General features: G+C 40.6%; 1 pseudogene; it reads right to left on the bottom strand.

Moving 5' to 3' along the window:
* Positions 1-15,188: 15,188 nt before the first annotated feature.
* Positions 15,189-15,707, bottom strand: LOC127493177 (glycine cleavage system H protein, mitochondrial pseudogene; annotated as a pseudogene).
* Between the last annotated feature and the right edge of the window lie 348 nt (positions 15,708-16,055).

The raw sequence follows: 16,055 nt of genomic DNA, 5'->3' as shown, positions 1-16,055 counted from the left end.
CAAAGCCAGGAGCCAGGAGCTTCTTCCCAGTCTCCCATGTGGGTGTAGGAGCCCAAGGACTTGGGCTGTCTTCTACTGCTTTCCCAGGCCATATCAGAGAGCTGAATTGGAAGTGGAGCAGCTGGGACTCAAACTCGTGTCCATATGGGATGCTGGCAATGCAGGCAGCGGCTTTACATGCTGTGCCACAGCACCAGCTCCATGTGTAAGACTCTCATAATAAAAACTTTAAATTATTGCTTCAGGGCCGGCGCCACAGCTCACTAGGCTAATCCCCCGCCTTGCGGCGCCAGCACACCGGTTCTAGTCCCGGTTGGGGCGCTGGATTCTGTCCCGGTTGTCCCTCTTCCAGGCCAGCTCTCTGCTGTGGCCAGGGAGTGCAGTGGAGGATGGCCCCAGTGCTTGGGCCCTGCACCCCATGGGAGGCCAGGATAAGTACCTGGCTCCTGCCATTGGATCAGTGTGTTGCGCTGGCCACAGCGCGCCGGCCGCGGCGGCCATTGGAGGGTGAACCAACGGCAAAAGGAAGACCTTTCTCTCTGTCTCTCTCTCTCACTGTCCACTCTGCCTGTCAAAAAAAAAATTATTGCTTCAGGATATAAAAGATGACCTAGATAGAACTACTACTCAAACAGTACTCTATACTTTGTGTGTCTGTGTGGGTGCAATCTGTTGAAATCTTTACTTAGTATATATTAAGTTGATCTTCTGTATATAAAGATAATTGAAAATGAATCTTGATGAAGAATGGGATGGGAGAGGGAGTGGGAGATGGGATGGTTGCAGGTGGGAGGGAGGTTATGGGGGGAAACGCTGCTATAATCCAAAAGTTGTACTTTGGAAATTTATATTTATTAAATAAAAGTTGAAAAAAAATAAGACCTAGAAAAAGGCAGTGTACGGAGGGAGCTTACTGCACTAGTCTAGGAGAAGATAGTTTAAAAAAAAAGTGGAGAGCATGCAGTCTCAGGGAAGCGTTAGGGAGAAAACGGCAGAGGAAACTCCACACAAATTATAGGGACACAGCAGACCTACATGGAGGGTGTGGCCATGCAGCTGAGACTCTGCACCAGGTTTGAGAGAGGTGAAACCAGACTGCAGCAGCCCAAGCCACTGGCAATAAAGCTGCATGAAAAGTCTGCAGGGAATCCAGTTTGGAGCCCTACAAGGGATAGTAAACCTGACAAACTAAAGGAGAAAAAAAAGGGGGGGGGTGCGCTTCTCTCTCCCAATCACCCTGCAATGGCATCCTGTAACAAGCTGAGAGAGCAGGCGCCATTTTGGACATAGGTTAACAGCTGCGATGGCTTGTGTCCATGCCCAGAAACCAGTCTACCTCTGTTCCATGATGTATTTAACTGTCCAAGGTGATGAATTCATATGCTGATATCACATATTAATCCTTTCCAATCAAGGCCTATCTGTTTTTAACTGACCTATGTAGCAAAATTTTATGCAACTCTGGGAAATTTCATGTGTTTTCTGTTGCCTTTATTGCGTTTACTTGCTTAAAATATCTGGGTCTTAAAGGAGTTAACTATTTACACTTGCTCTACAATTTTGTTTAAAATGCTCAGGTTTGGGGCCAGCGCCATGGCTCACTTGGTTAATCCTCCACCTGCGGCACCAGCATCCCATATGGGTGCCAGTTCTAGTCCTGGTTGCTCCTCTTCCAGTCCAGCTCTCTGCTGTGGCCCAGGAAGGCAGTGGTGGATGGCCCAAGTGCTTGGGCACCTGCACCCGCATGGGAGACCAGGAGGAAGCACCTGGCTCCTGGCTTCAGATCGGCGCAGCGCCGGCCATAGCGGCCATTTGGGGGGTGAACCAACGGAAGGAAGACCTTTCTCTCTGTCTCTCCCTCTCACTGTCTAACTCTATCTTTCAAATAAATTAAAAAATAAATAAATAAAATGCTCAGGTTTAAGTTTTATGTTAACCAAATGGTTTAAACCTCTGACAATTTTTTTTTTTTTACATCTAAAACTCTAGAACTGAGTTTTTGACCTTGGGTCTTCCAACTGGCTACCTTGAACTCTCAAAAAAGGAGGCTCTCAATTGGGAGAATTAACTGTCTTACACACTTTGTATTATCCAGGATCAAACAACCAGAAGCCATCAAATTCCAAGCAGTACTGTTATGGGGAAAATGACAGTAAGACTACAACCTCAGTTCTTTTCTCCTATAGAAGAAAAATTCCCACTCAGACAAGGCAGTGAACAAAGCAAGATTTATTCAAGTTAGAAACCTGTTGTAGCATCTAGGAGGGAGGCTCCTAGAAAGGAAGACCTGATAAACTGGTTGAAGTGGTGTCTTTGAAGCACAATTCGGATGAGCAGACTAATAGCCAACAATCAGAAGATGGGGACAAAACCCAACCAAAGGCCAGAATTATAGTCCTTTCTAGTCTTCTCATGATAAAAGAAAAAAAGCCATCTGAAGGGTGGGATACACAATTTCTTCTTTCTATTCTCAAGGTAAAACTAGAAACTCAAGAGAAGTGAGGCGGGCACTGTGGTGTAGAAGGTTAAACATCCCATATGGGTGCTAGTTCAAGTTCTGGCTGCTTCACTTCCAATCTGGCTCCCTGTTAATGCACCTGAGAAAGCAGTGGAATATGGCCCAAATACTTGGGCCCCTGAATGCACATGGGAGATCTGGAAGAAGCTCCAAGCTCCTGGCTTCAGATTGGCCCAGCTCTGGCCATTGCAGCCACTTGGGGAATGAAGACCTCCCTCTTTCTCTTTCTCTCTCTCTCTTTCTCTCTCTCTCTCTGCCTCTCTGTATCTCTGCCTTTCAAATAAATAAATAAATCTTTAAAAAAAAAAAAAAAGGAAGGGAGGGAGGGAGGGAGGAAGGAAGAAGAAATAAAGATTTTCCATCCACTGGCTCACTCCCCAAATGGCCACAGTGGCCGGAGCTGGGCTGATATGAAGCCAGGAGCCAGGAACTTCTTCTAGGTCTCCCACATGGGTGCAGGGGCCCAAAAGTACTCGGGCCATTTTCCACTGCTTTCCCAGAGAGCTGGATCAGAAAAGGAGCAGCAGGGACTCTAAATCGTGCCCACATAGGATGCAGGCACTGTAGGTAGAGGCTTAGCTCAACTACACACATCACCACCTCCCTGGAAGATCTTTCTCCTGTTTCTCCCTCTCTCTGCCTGTAACTCTACCTCTCAATAAATAAATACAATCTTTAAAAAAAAAAAAATAGAATTATCCAGGTATCTGGTGCTTACTCACAGTTTGGCTTAAGTTAATATTTGTTCAAGATTTTAAGGTACCTAAAGATCTCAAAAAATGTTTAAATTGGAATACTATAAAATTTAATAATTATTTTTACAAAATGTTGTCAAAGTAATAATTCAATTTTGTTGTACACAATTGTATTCTTTTGTAATCTTAAACATAGAAGAGGCATACCTTATTAGACAAGAAAGTCTTTGTCAGTTTAGGAAAAACAAACAGCCCAAGTAAAATTAAATATATATTTGTATTTTGTTATTAAAATTTATAAATTCAGAAAAAACACAGGGGCCAGGCATTTAGCCTAGCGGTTAAGATGCCCACATCCCACATTAGACTGTGTGGGATGAATTCCCAGCTCCAGCTTCCTTCTAATGCAGATTCTGGGATGCAGTGGGATTCTGGGATGATAGCTCACATAATTGGGTTCCTGCCACCCACCCGTATGGTAGGTAAATCACATTCCTGGCTCCCTGCTTCAGTCCTAGCCCAGTCCCAGTCATTGCAAGCATTTGGAGATTAAACCAGAGTATGGGAGCTCTCTATGTCTCTCCCTCTTTGTATCTCTCTGCCTCTGAAGTATATAAATTAATGTTTTATGCCAGGTCTGTCAAGCATAATGCTAGCCCTGGATTACTTATTGATTTAAAAACAAAAATAAAAAACCACCAAAAAAAAAGTAAAATATAAAAATAGTTATAAAATTAATGTTTTATAGACCCTGGAAAAAAGAATTTTCAGCAAAGTACAAAAATTTAAAGCATTTCTTTCTTTAATTTTGTAACTCTTTACTGTGGAATAGCTCAGAATGTCAGCTCTGTTTTAAGGAACAGAATTGATAACTGAGCAAGGAAACATAATTTGTATTATAAAATTCTAACTTTAATAAAAATTCCTTAAACAGTGAAAAACAAAGGTAATTTATCTACTCTTTATTATTACATTAATTTCATTTGCCAAAAAGTTTTGTTAATTATGTAAACTAGGATTCCTAAATCATCCTAAGTTAGTAGCTTCTGGAAGAAGAGGTTTTTCTTTAAGTTTAGCAGATTAGAAATGAGAACTATTTAGTTTATGGAACTTTTAGGAATACTTGGCTACATGAGCACTCATTTAACTCTATAAGCCAATTAGAACAGAGATTTAAGAGTTTATATGATCTAATTTTTCTGACCGGCTGAGTTAGACAGTGAGAGAGAGAGAGAGAGAGACAGAGAGAAAGGTCTTCCTTCTGTTGGTTCACCCCCCAAATGGTTGCTACAGCCGGCACGCTGCGCTGATCCAAAGCCAGGAGCCAGGCGCTTCCTCCTGGTCTCCCATGCGGGTGCAGGGCCCAGGCACTTGGGCCATCCTCCACTGCCTTCCTGGGCCACAGCAGAGAGCTGGACTGGAAGAGGAGCAACCAGGACAGAACTGGCGCTCCAACCGGGATTAGAACCCAGGGTACCGGCACCACAGGCGGAGGATTAGCCTAATGAGCCGTGGCACCGGCCATGATCTAATTTATTAATACTATCTAGAGATAAGAAAACATCTGATACCCAAAAAATGATATCAAAGGATCTCTCTGGATTATAGATACACAAACACAAGGACACAGGCATGGGCACAGACATACAGAAAATGTACACTTTTCAATTAAACAATTTCAGTCATAGGTCATGGGTAAACACAGAAGCTAAAAAATTCACCAGTAGTGATAACAAAGAGCTATTCTCCTTTCTAGTGAGCATAAAATTATTAATTGATTTGAGCTCGAAGGAGACAAATCAACCAGACTAGCAACTCAGATTTCCCATCATCTCTCACCCAACAGAAAATAAAATCTCTATCATCCTTTTCAGGTATCAATGAATATGATATACCATAAAACAAAATCCCCCATCATTACTGCCATGAATTACAAAGTGCATTGTGTTTGAAACAAACAAAAGAAAACAAAACACAAAATCAACATAAAGAAAAAGGAGAAATAGAGCCAGCCAATTTCATGTTCTACTGCTGTTTGGGATTATTCTGGGATTCAAGAAAATATATGTCAGGGTTCAAGTAGCCCATAAGGTACACTTTTCCTGCACTCTACCTTGCTTTGTCATTGGCATCTCGGTGGATGACCACCACAACTATTAGGAATAAGTTTTAATGGTAAAATTATGACCACAATACAAATATAAAAGTGACACATAACACATTTTTTTAAAGATTTATTTACTGGGGCCAGTGCTGTGGCATAGCCGGTAAAGCCACAACCTGAAGTGCCAGCATTCCATATGGGTGCTGGGTTGAGTCCTGGCTGCTCCACTTCTGATCTCGCTACATGAGAGGCAGAGTTACAGAGAGAGGGAGAGACCGAGAGAGAGAGGTCTTCCATCTGTTAGTTCACTCCCCAAATGGCCACAACAACTGGGGCTGGGTCAACCCAAAGCTAGGAGCCAGTAGTTTCTTCCATGTCTTCCATGTGAGTGCAGGGGCCTGAGCACTTGGGCCATCTTCCACTGCTTTTCCAGACCACAAGGAGAGAGCTGGATCAGAAGAGGAGTAGTAAGGACATGAATCAGTGCCTATATGGGATGCTGGCACTGCAGGTGGATACTTAACCTACTATACCACATTGCCGGCCCCACATATAACAAATATTAAGCTCATTGATTAATGAGGAAACCAGTAGATGGTATAAATGGTTCAAAGGAAAAATCTCAATAACAAATATATATATATAAGCCATCAGGAATACTGAAATGAATGTGCTAATAAATACAAAATTAGTCTCTTGGAGAGGGAGGTAAGTCAACTGCCTCTCTATCAGATGAAACTTACTTTCACTACTTTCCATTTTCTCCAACTTAACAATGTTTAAAAAAGCTCCATAAAGACACTGACCACATATAATATCAGTTAACCCAGAAGTGTTTGCTGAAGAATGCTGGGTATCCCATTGACAAGAAACCAGTAACAACTTCTTCTTCTTCTTCTTTTTTTTTTTTCCCATTTCAAGATCTTTCACAATTTTGCCTGACAATACAGTGAAATAGATTTAAGATATGAAAAAGAATAAGAAACATTTTTATGGCTTTGCAACATCTACTGTGAGAATGAAGACCACTCTCAGCAATCGGACTGAAACGTCAACATCAATCTGAAAGGACAGATAGCTGTTGTGAAGAGCCCCTGAGGAGCGCTGCAGAGGAACTTCAGTTGCATCACTGTAGAACTCAGACCCCTTGAGAAGAAAAAGAAGAGGCACTAAATTGATAAATGGTACAAAAATGGAAAGCAACTGGCAACTGTTCATGCTGTAAAGAGAATACCAGCAAGGGTGTTACATTGGGATTCTGCTGTAAAATGAGGTCTGTGTATGTTCTCTTCCCTATCAACATGGTTATTCAGGAGAATGGGTCTCTTGTTGGAATCCAAAATTTCTTGGGAGAAAAGTACGTCCAAAAGGCTTGGATGATACCGGGTGTTGCTTGTTCAGCATCTCAAGCTCAGAAAGATGAGTTAATCCTTGAAAGAAATGACATTGAACTTGTTTCAAATTCAGCTGCTTCGTTGAACAGGCAACAACATTTAAAAACAAGGATATCAGATTTCAAGATGGCTGAATAGAGAAAAAGGCATGCTGCTTTGGATAAGGGGAAAATAGCAGAAGAAACATGAAGTGCATTCCCAGGGGAGAGTTAAGAGAGAAGTTTGCAGTGGAAAATCTACAGAAGAAAGAGACACCATGGAACAGCATGGAAGGTACAGAGTGTAGTAACAAGCAGGGAAACGACACAAGAGCTCCATAACCAGAAGCTGGAGGAAACACCAGCTTTGGAGAGTGGGTGAGAGCAGACTGTGGCAGCCTGTGCTACTGATGATATTGCCTAAAGCAGAGCCTTGCAGACCACACTGTCTTTGAGAAAAAAAATGATACTAAAATTCATATGGAAACTCAAGAGACCTCAAATAGCTAAAGCAATCTTAAATAATAAAAAAAAAGCTGAAGGTATCACAATACCAGAATCCAAGACATACCACAATGCAATTATAATCAAAACAGCCTGATATTGACACAAAAATAGACATGCAGACCAGTGGAACAGAATAGGAACTCCAGAAATCAATCCTTGCATCTACAACCAACTAATCTTAGACAAGGGAGCAAAAATCAATTCTAAAAGAAAGGATAGTCTCTTCAACAAATGGTTCTGGTAAAATTGGCTCCCAACATGCAGAAGTATGAAATAAGACCCTACCTTACATCTTGTACAAAATCAACTCAAAATAGATCAAGAATCCAAATCTATGACCTGATACCATCAAATTACTAGAGGATAACATTGAGAAAACTCTGCAAGACACTGACAAAGGCAAAGGTTTTTTGAAAAAGACCCCAGAGGCTCAGGCAACCAAAGCAAAATTATATAAATGGGTTTACATCAAGCAAGAAGCTTCTGCACTGCAAAGGAAACCATCAACGAAGTGAAGAGGCAAATGACAGAATGGAAGAAAATAGTTGCAAACTATGCAACTAGCTGATAAAGGATAAATATGCAGAATATATAAAGAACTCAAGAAACTAAACAACAAAACAAACAATCCAGTTAAGAAAAGGGCATAGGACTTAAACAGCCATTTTCAAAAGAAGAAATTCATCCACTGGTTCACTCCCCAAGGTGGCCACAACAACCAGTGCTGAACCAGGTCAAAGCCAGGAACCAGAAGCTTCATTCAGGTTTCCCATGTTAGTGGCAGGGGCCCAAGCATTTGGGCTATCTTCCACTTTTTTCCCAGGCCATTAGAAGAAAGCTGGATTGGAAGTGGAACAGCCTGGACAAAATGGGATGGCCTTACCCACTATGCCACAATGCTGGACCCATACCACAGTTTTTATTTTAAAAAAGAATAACTTAAGTTCTACAGGCACCAAGATAATTCTTTTCCCTGCAATACATTTGGGCTGATATTCTCTCTCTCGAAACCAGGTCATTTTCTCCCTGTGTTTGTCAAACTCAGGACATGTGAGAAACTCTGGGATAGAAAGGAGCCCAGGATGGACTGAGAATAGAAGTGTGCTGACACCAAGGACTCTTCCCAAACCAGGGACTGGCACATTACCACAGATCAATAAATCTTTATTAAATAAACTAATGAGTTACTTCTTGTAACAGTCATTGAGCACTGTCTTCCCATTTGAAATACCTGATCCAATCATTCAGGATTACCCTGGTTCTCCGCTCAAAGACCAATCTGTCATAAACCTTGAGTGGAAAATCCCCCTGGATTCCAATTGAAGGAGACATGTTCAATTAGTTCCCATATAGAGGATTACTCTGAGAGGCTAATTTAGTCCTCCCTCCTGCAAAGATCAGAAAAATTTGTTTGCCCTCCAGGAATTCTCATACATTTTGAATCTACTTCTTTACTTCCCTCCTAATCTGGTAGTAAATGCAGAGTAACCTAAAACTATCAGAAGAAAACAAAGCAAACGGTTTCTTTCCTTAGTGATTTTGGTAAGACACAGGTTATAACAAATTCTTTAAAGCTTAAAATTCACAAATGAATGCTCTAAGATTTGCCAATACACAAATACACTCAAGTAGTACAATTCTGACACCAAGTGGTAAAAAGCAGGTATAAGCTCTTTGACCAAAAAATACTGTAAGTGAGGATGAGCATTTAGTTTCATGGTTAAGCTTCTGTATTCAGTGTCTGAATCCAATAACACAGTAACTGGGTTCTAGTTTCTGCTCTCCATTCCAACTTCCTGCTAATGTGCACTCGGGGAAGTAGCAGGTGGTGGCTCAAGTACTCGAGTCCCTGCCACTCATGAAAAAGACCCAAATGGAGTTCCTGACTCCTAGCTTCAGCCTGGCCAGTACTGGGCTGTTATAGGGAACAAAAGAGTGATGGAGAATATCTCTCTCACGCGTGCAAAATAAATAAATAAATAAAACCTTTAAGTGATTTTTTTTAAATGTAAAGGTGGTTCTTTAAGGGAAAAAATCCCATAGATGATTATTACAGGCAATTTGGTAGTCAGGCTTTCAGTCAGTGTTATGTTGCAGTCTAAGACGCATTGTCAGTACTGTTTTCCATCAAATCATTGTAAAATAAACAATATTAACATTGCTCCATACATACAAGAGGTTTTCAAAAAGTTTGTTGAAATATGTATTATGAAAAAAGCACGGGGCCGGCGCTGTGGTGCAGCGGGCTAATGCCTTGGCCTGAAGTGCCAGTATCCCATATGGGCACCGGTTCAAGACCAGGCTGTTCCACTTCTGATCCAGCTCTCTACTATGGCCTGGGAAAACAGCAGTGGAGGATGGCCCAAGTCCTTGGGCCCCTGCATCTGCATGGGAGACCCAGCAGAAGCTCCTGGCTCCTGGCTTCAGTTTGGCGCAGCTCTAGCCTTTGCGGCCATCTGGGGAGTGATCCAGCAGATGGAAGAACTTTCTCTCTCTCTGCCTCTCCTTCTCTCTGTGTAACTCTGACTTTCTTTTTTTTTTTAACTTTTATTTAATGAATATAAATTTCCAAGAACGATTTATGGATTACAATGGCTTCCCCCCATACCGTCCCTCCCACCCACAACCCTCCCCTTTCCCACTCCCTCTCCCCTTCCATTCACATCAAGATTCATTTTCGATTATCTTAATATACAGAAGATCAGCTTAGTATACATTAAGTAAGGATTTCAACAGTTTGCTCCCACACAGAAACATAAAGTGAAAAATAATAGATGATTTTTTTAAATGATGATGAAATCAGATCAGACCTATTGTCATGTTTAATCCCAGTGAGAGTCAAGTTGGGAGTTGATAATTTCTTTTTTTTTTTTTTTACAGAGGATCAGTTTAGTATGCATTAAGTAAAGATTTCAACAGTTTGCACCCCCATAGAAACACAAAGTGAAATATATTGTTTGAGTACTCGTTATAGCATTAAATCTCAATGCACAGCACACTAAGGACAAAGATCCTACATGAGGAGTAAGTGCACAGTGACTCCTGTTGTTGACTTTACCAATTGACACTCGTGTCTATGGCATCAGTAATCTCCCTATGCTCCAGTCATGAGTTTCCAAGGCTATGGAAGCCCTCTGAGTTCTCCGATTCTTATCTTGTTTAGACAAGGTCATAGTCAAAGTGGAGGTTCTCTCCTCCCTTCAGAGAAAGGTACCTCCTTCTTTGAAGACTTGTTCTTTCCACTGGGATCTCACTCACAGAGATCTTTTGCCAGAGTGTCTTGGCTTTCCATGCCTGAAATACTCTCATGGGCTTTTCAGCCAGATCCGAATGCCTTTAGGGCTGATTCTGAGGCCAGAGTGCTATTTAGGACATCTGCCATTCTATGAGTCTGCTGAGTATCTCACTTCCCATGTTGGATCACTCTCCCCTTTATTTATTCTATCAGTTAGTGTTAGCAGGTACTAGACTTGTTTATGTGCTCCCTTTGACTCTTAGTCCTTTCATTATGATCAATTGTGAACTGAAATTGATCACTTGGAATAGTGAGATGGCATTGGTACATGCCACCTTGATGGGATTGAATTGGAATCCCCTGGTATGTTTCTAACTCTACTATTTGGGGCAAGTCAGCTTGAGCATGTCCCAAATTATACATCTCTTCCCTCTCTTATTCCCACTCTTATGTTTAACAGGGATCACATTTCAGTTAATTTTCAACACTTAAGAATAACTGTGTATTAATTACAGAATTAAACCAGTCATATTAAGTAGAACAGACAAAAAAACTACTAAGAGGGATAATGTATTAAGTTGTTCATTAACAGTCAGGGCTATGCTGATCAAGTCACCGTTTCCCATAGTGTCCATTTCACTTCAGGAGGTTTCCTTTTTGGTGTTCAGTCAGTTGTCACCGATCAGGGAGAACATATGGTATTTGTCCCTTTGGGACTGGCTTCTTTCACTCAGCATGATGTGTTCCAGATTCCTCCATTTTGTTGCAAATGACTGGATTTCGTTGTTTCTTACTGCGGTATAGTATTCTAAAGAGTACATATCCCATAATTTCTTTATCCAGTCTACCGTTGATGGGCATTTAGGTTGGTTCCAGGTCTTAGCTATTGTGAATTGAGCTGCAATAAACATTAGGGTGCAACTCTGACTTTCTAATAAATAAATAAATCTAAAAAAAAAACCTATCAATCTTTATTATTTAAATAACAGGAAATAGATTTATGTAAACCCACAGAGAAAAATTTGCATTTGAATATAAAATTCTATAAACTAACTTGAACATTTTTTCCTAGTTCAATTTTTAAAAGTTTTGTTTACTTATTTTGAAAGTCAGAGTTACAGAGAGAGAGGGCAAGACACAGAGACAGAGAGGTGAAATCTTCCATCCACTGGTTCACTGTCCAGATGATCCCAATGGCCAGCTCTGGGCCAGGCCAAAGACAGGAACCAGGAGATTCATATGGGTCTCCCATATGGGTGATAGGAGCCCAAACACTTGGGACATTTTCCACTGCTTTGCTCAGAACACTAGCAGAGAGCTGAATCAGAAGTGGAGCAGCCGGGACACAAAGAACTGTCATATGGGATGCCAGAGTCGCAGGTGGCAGCTTCACCCACTATGCCACAATGCCCACCTCTCATTAATTAAATTAACATATAGGAGGCTATGAAAATTTACATCTTACAAAATCAATATATTAAATTCAAAATACGACAGAAAAAAATGAATCTAACACAGAGTACAGGTCAAGTAAAGAAGACTGTACACACTCTGCAGCTTATACACATGCATTACCATAGTCAATGTATTTAAGAAAATACATTAAATTTTAGAAGTAACTTTAAATTTAGAATATACAGAAATCTTTAAGAAAGAAATCATCGAGGCTAGTGCTGTGGCGTGGTGTGTAAAGCTACCGCCTGCAGTGCTGGCATCCCATATGGGCACCAGTTTCAGTCCTGGCTACTCCACTTTTGATCTAGCTCTCTGCTAATCTTCCGAGCAAAGCAGTGGAAGATGTCCCAAGTGTTTGGGACACTGCAGGTGGTGGCTTTACCCATTACACTGAAGTGCCAGCCCCCATTTCTGCCTTTAACCTTTACCTTTTTCCAGTCCCATGGTACAGGGGCATCACTTAGATCTGCATTCTTTGTTTGTTTGTTTGTTTGTTTGTTTTTTGGAGCAAAAAAATTATTCTTTTTATCAGTTTGTCCATACTGTTTTGACAATCGGTTTCAATTTCATTCCTCAGGGGTATATCTGTGATGGTAATTTTATGTGTCAACTTCACTGAGATATGAAGTGCTCAGCTATTGATCAAACATTATTTTGGGGGTGAGAGTTGTGGCACAGTGTGTTAAATCACTGCTTAGGACACTGGCATTCTGTATTAGAGTAACTGAAATGGAGTCCTTCCTCTGCTTTCTGATCCAGCTTCCTGCTAATGCACCTGGGAAGGCAGTAGATGATGGCTCCCATAATTTAAGTGCTTCCCACCCACGTGGGAGACCCAGAGGGAGATTTTGTATTTTGACTTCAGTCTGGCCCAGCAACTGTTATTGCAGCTATTTGGGAACAGATGAAAGATCTCTCTCTCTCTCTCTCTCTCTCTCTCTCTCTCTCTCCCCCCCCCACCCAAATGAATAAATAAAACCAAAATGAATAAATAAACATTAAAATTTTATTTTGGGTGTTTTTGGATGAGAGTAATAATGAAATAGGTAGAACAGAATAAAGAAGAATTATCTCCCTCATGTGAGTGGGTCTCAACCAGTCAGCTAAAGACCTTCAAAGAACAAAACACTGGCTGCCCCTGAGTAAAACAGAATTATTTCTGCCTGACTGCTTTTGGACTTGAATTAAATCTTCTTGAGTCCTGATTCTGCAAGCCATTGGACAGCAACTACACGATCAGCCCTCCTGGTTCTCAAGCCTTTGGACTGAGACTAGAAAGAAACCTTTGGCTCCCCTTAGTCTCCAGTCTGCCAATTCACCCTTACAGAATCTTGGACTTGCCTGTCTCCATAATCATAAGTACATTTGTGAAAACTGTACTTAAAACTAAGCATCCAAAACCAATTTTTAACCCAAAGTTAAACAAATAATTTATAATAGAAAATAAGTGCAATCCTGAATAAAGTTATAATAGCTTAAACACATACAAAAAAACAATTTCAACTAACAGAAATTATAACTAAGAGTGGTGGGAGGATAAAAGAAGTAAATTTATGTCAGGATGAGGACTACCATCATCTTTTATGGTTGCCAAGGCAGTAGAAAATATAAACGTAACATTTAATGAAAAGCTAAAGTGTGATATTGAGATATACAAAGGCAACTATGAGAAAACAGATCTAAAAGATTTGAAAGTACTTGTCCTTGGGGAGCAGAATCTTTGGTGGAAGTGTTGGAACAGTAGACTGCTGCTTTTAACTTATATAACCAGCTGATTCTACTAACTACAATATACATTTATAACGTCATTTATTTTTAAATGGGGCATAGTTTTAATTTTTAAGAAAATTACTGGGGGCCAGTGTTGTGATATAGTGGGTAAAGCCACCACCTACGGTGCCAGCATCCCAAAAGGATGCTGACTCGTGTCCTGGCTGCTCCACTTCTGGTCCAGTTTTCTGCTAATGGCCTGGGAAGAGCAACAGAAAATGGCTTAGGTGTTTGGGCCCCTGCTACTCTCATTGGAGACCTGGAAGAGAAGCTCCTGGCTCCTGGATTCAACCTGGCCCAGCTTTGGCCATTGCCACCATCTGGAAAGTAAACCAATAGATGAAAGATATCTTTCTCTCTCTCTCTCCCTCTCTCCCTCCCTCTCTCACTCTGTATGTGTGTGTATGTATATCTCCCTCTCTCTCTGTAACTGTAACTTTCTTTTGTGTGTGTGTGTATGAATATCTGTTTATTTGTACATGTATTTAACCCAGCCCCTAAAACTGTTATGGTTGACTAATTAAGAGACAGTAAGTATGCTGTACATATTAACCACTTGAAAATAACATTTGGCCCCTAACTAAGCAGTGATTGAGTCAGTGTTGCAGCTCACAGGCCCTTGTTGCATGGGCACCTCTGTTCCCATTACTTAAGTAGAAACCTGCATATGGTTTCATTTCTTAAGAATACCATGTGCTATGCTGATCAAAAGAGATTCACATTTCCTTGTTTTTCCTCTTCTCATTTCTAATCTAGCGTGATGAAAAAGTCAGTGATTTCTTTTTGTCTATATTAAAGATGACAAGTGTTTGATTCTACCAGAATTAATTTGTTACTAAAAGGAAACATTTCTTTGAACCTTTCATTGTTACAGTTTAAACTTTCTTTTAAAACATAACTTTCTATAAGTTAAAATTTGCATCTTCATAGATACTAGCCAAGTCACTTAACCAAATATTAACATCAAAACATGATATGAGGAAGTTGAAAATTCATTTATGTTTCTTATTTTGCTGTAGAGCTGCTGCTTCACTGTATAAAACAGCACCAGCAAATGCGGTATATTGCAAAATTAAGATAGTATTGTTCTTTCTCTGGCACTGTACAACTAAAAAAAACTGTTGTGTATTCCCAGTTACTTCCAATGGAAAGATCATTATATATTTTGACCCCAATCCAGGGATGAATATAAGCAAGTTACCATATTACATAAGGCTTAAGATAACAATGTTATCCTTGAATTACATTATTTGTATAACTAGTTTTTACCACAGATAACTTCATGTATTCTGAATACTAGTGCCTAGAGCCTGGTATAAAATCACAAGGTACTGTGAAAAAGATGCATATTGAGTTTATCTGCAATCATTACAAAGTTAGGGTATATTTTCTTCCAGTAGCAGAGTTGAAAGTAGTATTTCTTCCATCAAGATTGCTAAAAGTTGCTATTTTAAGTCCTGTCTGCCACTAATTTAAGAGAAAACTGTGCTGGATTAAGTTATTCCATACTAGTTCATGTAAGGGTTCCACTTTCATTCCTCAACAGATTTTATATATTTCTCATAGGCTTCTTCACTCATTAGTTCATCTAGTTCTGAAGGGTTACTCAGTGTCATCTTGATCAGCCAACCATCTTCATAACAAGATTTGCTGACAAGTCCTGGGTTTTTTGTAAGGGCTTCATTAATTTCAGTTACTTCTCCTGAGACAGGAGAACAGAGTTCACTAGCAGCTTTCAAACTTCCCAAGGCACCAAATTCATCTTGTTTTTTCAATTTTGTCCCAACTTCAGGCAGACTACAATAAACAACATCTCCCAAAGCTTCCTGTGCAAAATTGCTGATTCCCACTGTTCCAATACCAGTTTCTGTTATCCATAAATGTTTCTCTGTGAATCTACTCACCAAGAGCAGAGCGGGTCCAGTGCGCAGCGTTCAGACGGCGCCCACCCGCAGCTGCCAGGGCAGAGGCGAGCAGGGTGCGGTGGGCGCCGAGGCAGCCAGCAAGCTGCAGGCCACAGCTCGCATGCTCCGCGCCACTCGCAGCGCCATGTTCACAGGGGTCCGAGGGTTGCTGCGCTGCGACCAGACCACTGGACCTGCAAGAAGGACCTGTAACTGTAACTTTCAAATAAATCTTTAAAAAAGAGAGAGTGAGAAACAAAAAAAATTACTGGTATTTATTTGAGAGGCAGAGAGAGAGAGAGACAAACAAGATTTCCCACTGAAATGAAATCAGCATATGAAAGAGTTATCTGCACCCTCATGTTTATTGTAGCTCAATTCACAATAGCTAAGACATGGAATCAACCCAAATGCCCATAAACTGAAGACTAGAAAAAGAAATTATGGTATATGTTCACCATGGAATAATACACAGCAGTACAAAAAAATGAAACC

This window comes from Oryctolagus cuniculus, chromosome 5 (genome assembly GCF_051225735.1).
Source record: "Oryctolagus cuniculus isolate XC-2025 breed Fujian yellow rabbit chromosome 5, ASM5122573v1, whole genome shotgun sequence".
NCBI classification, from domain to species: domain Eukaryota; kingdom Metazoa; phylum Chordata; class Mammalia; order Lagomorpha; family Leporidae; genus Oryctolagus; species Oryctolagus cuniculus.
This window is presented reverse-complemented; position numbering and strand designations above follow the sequence as displayed.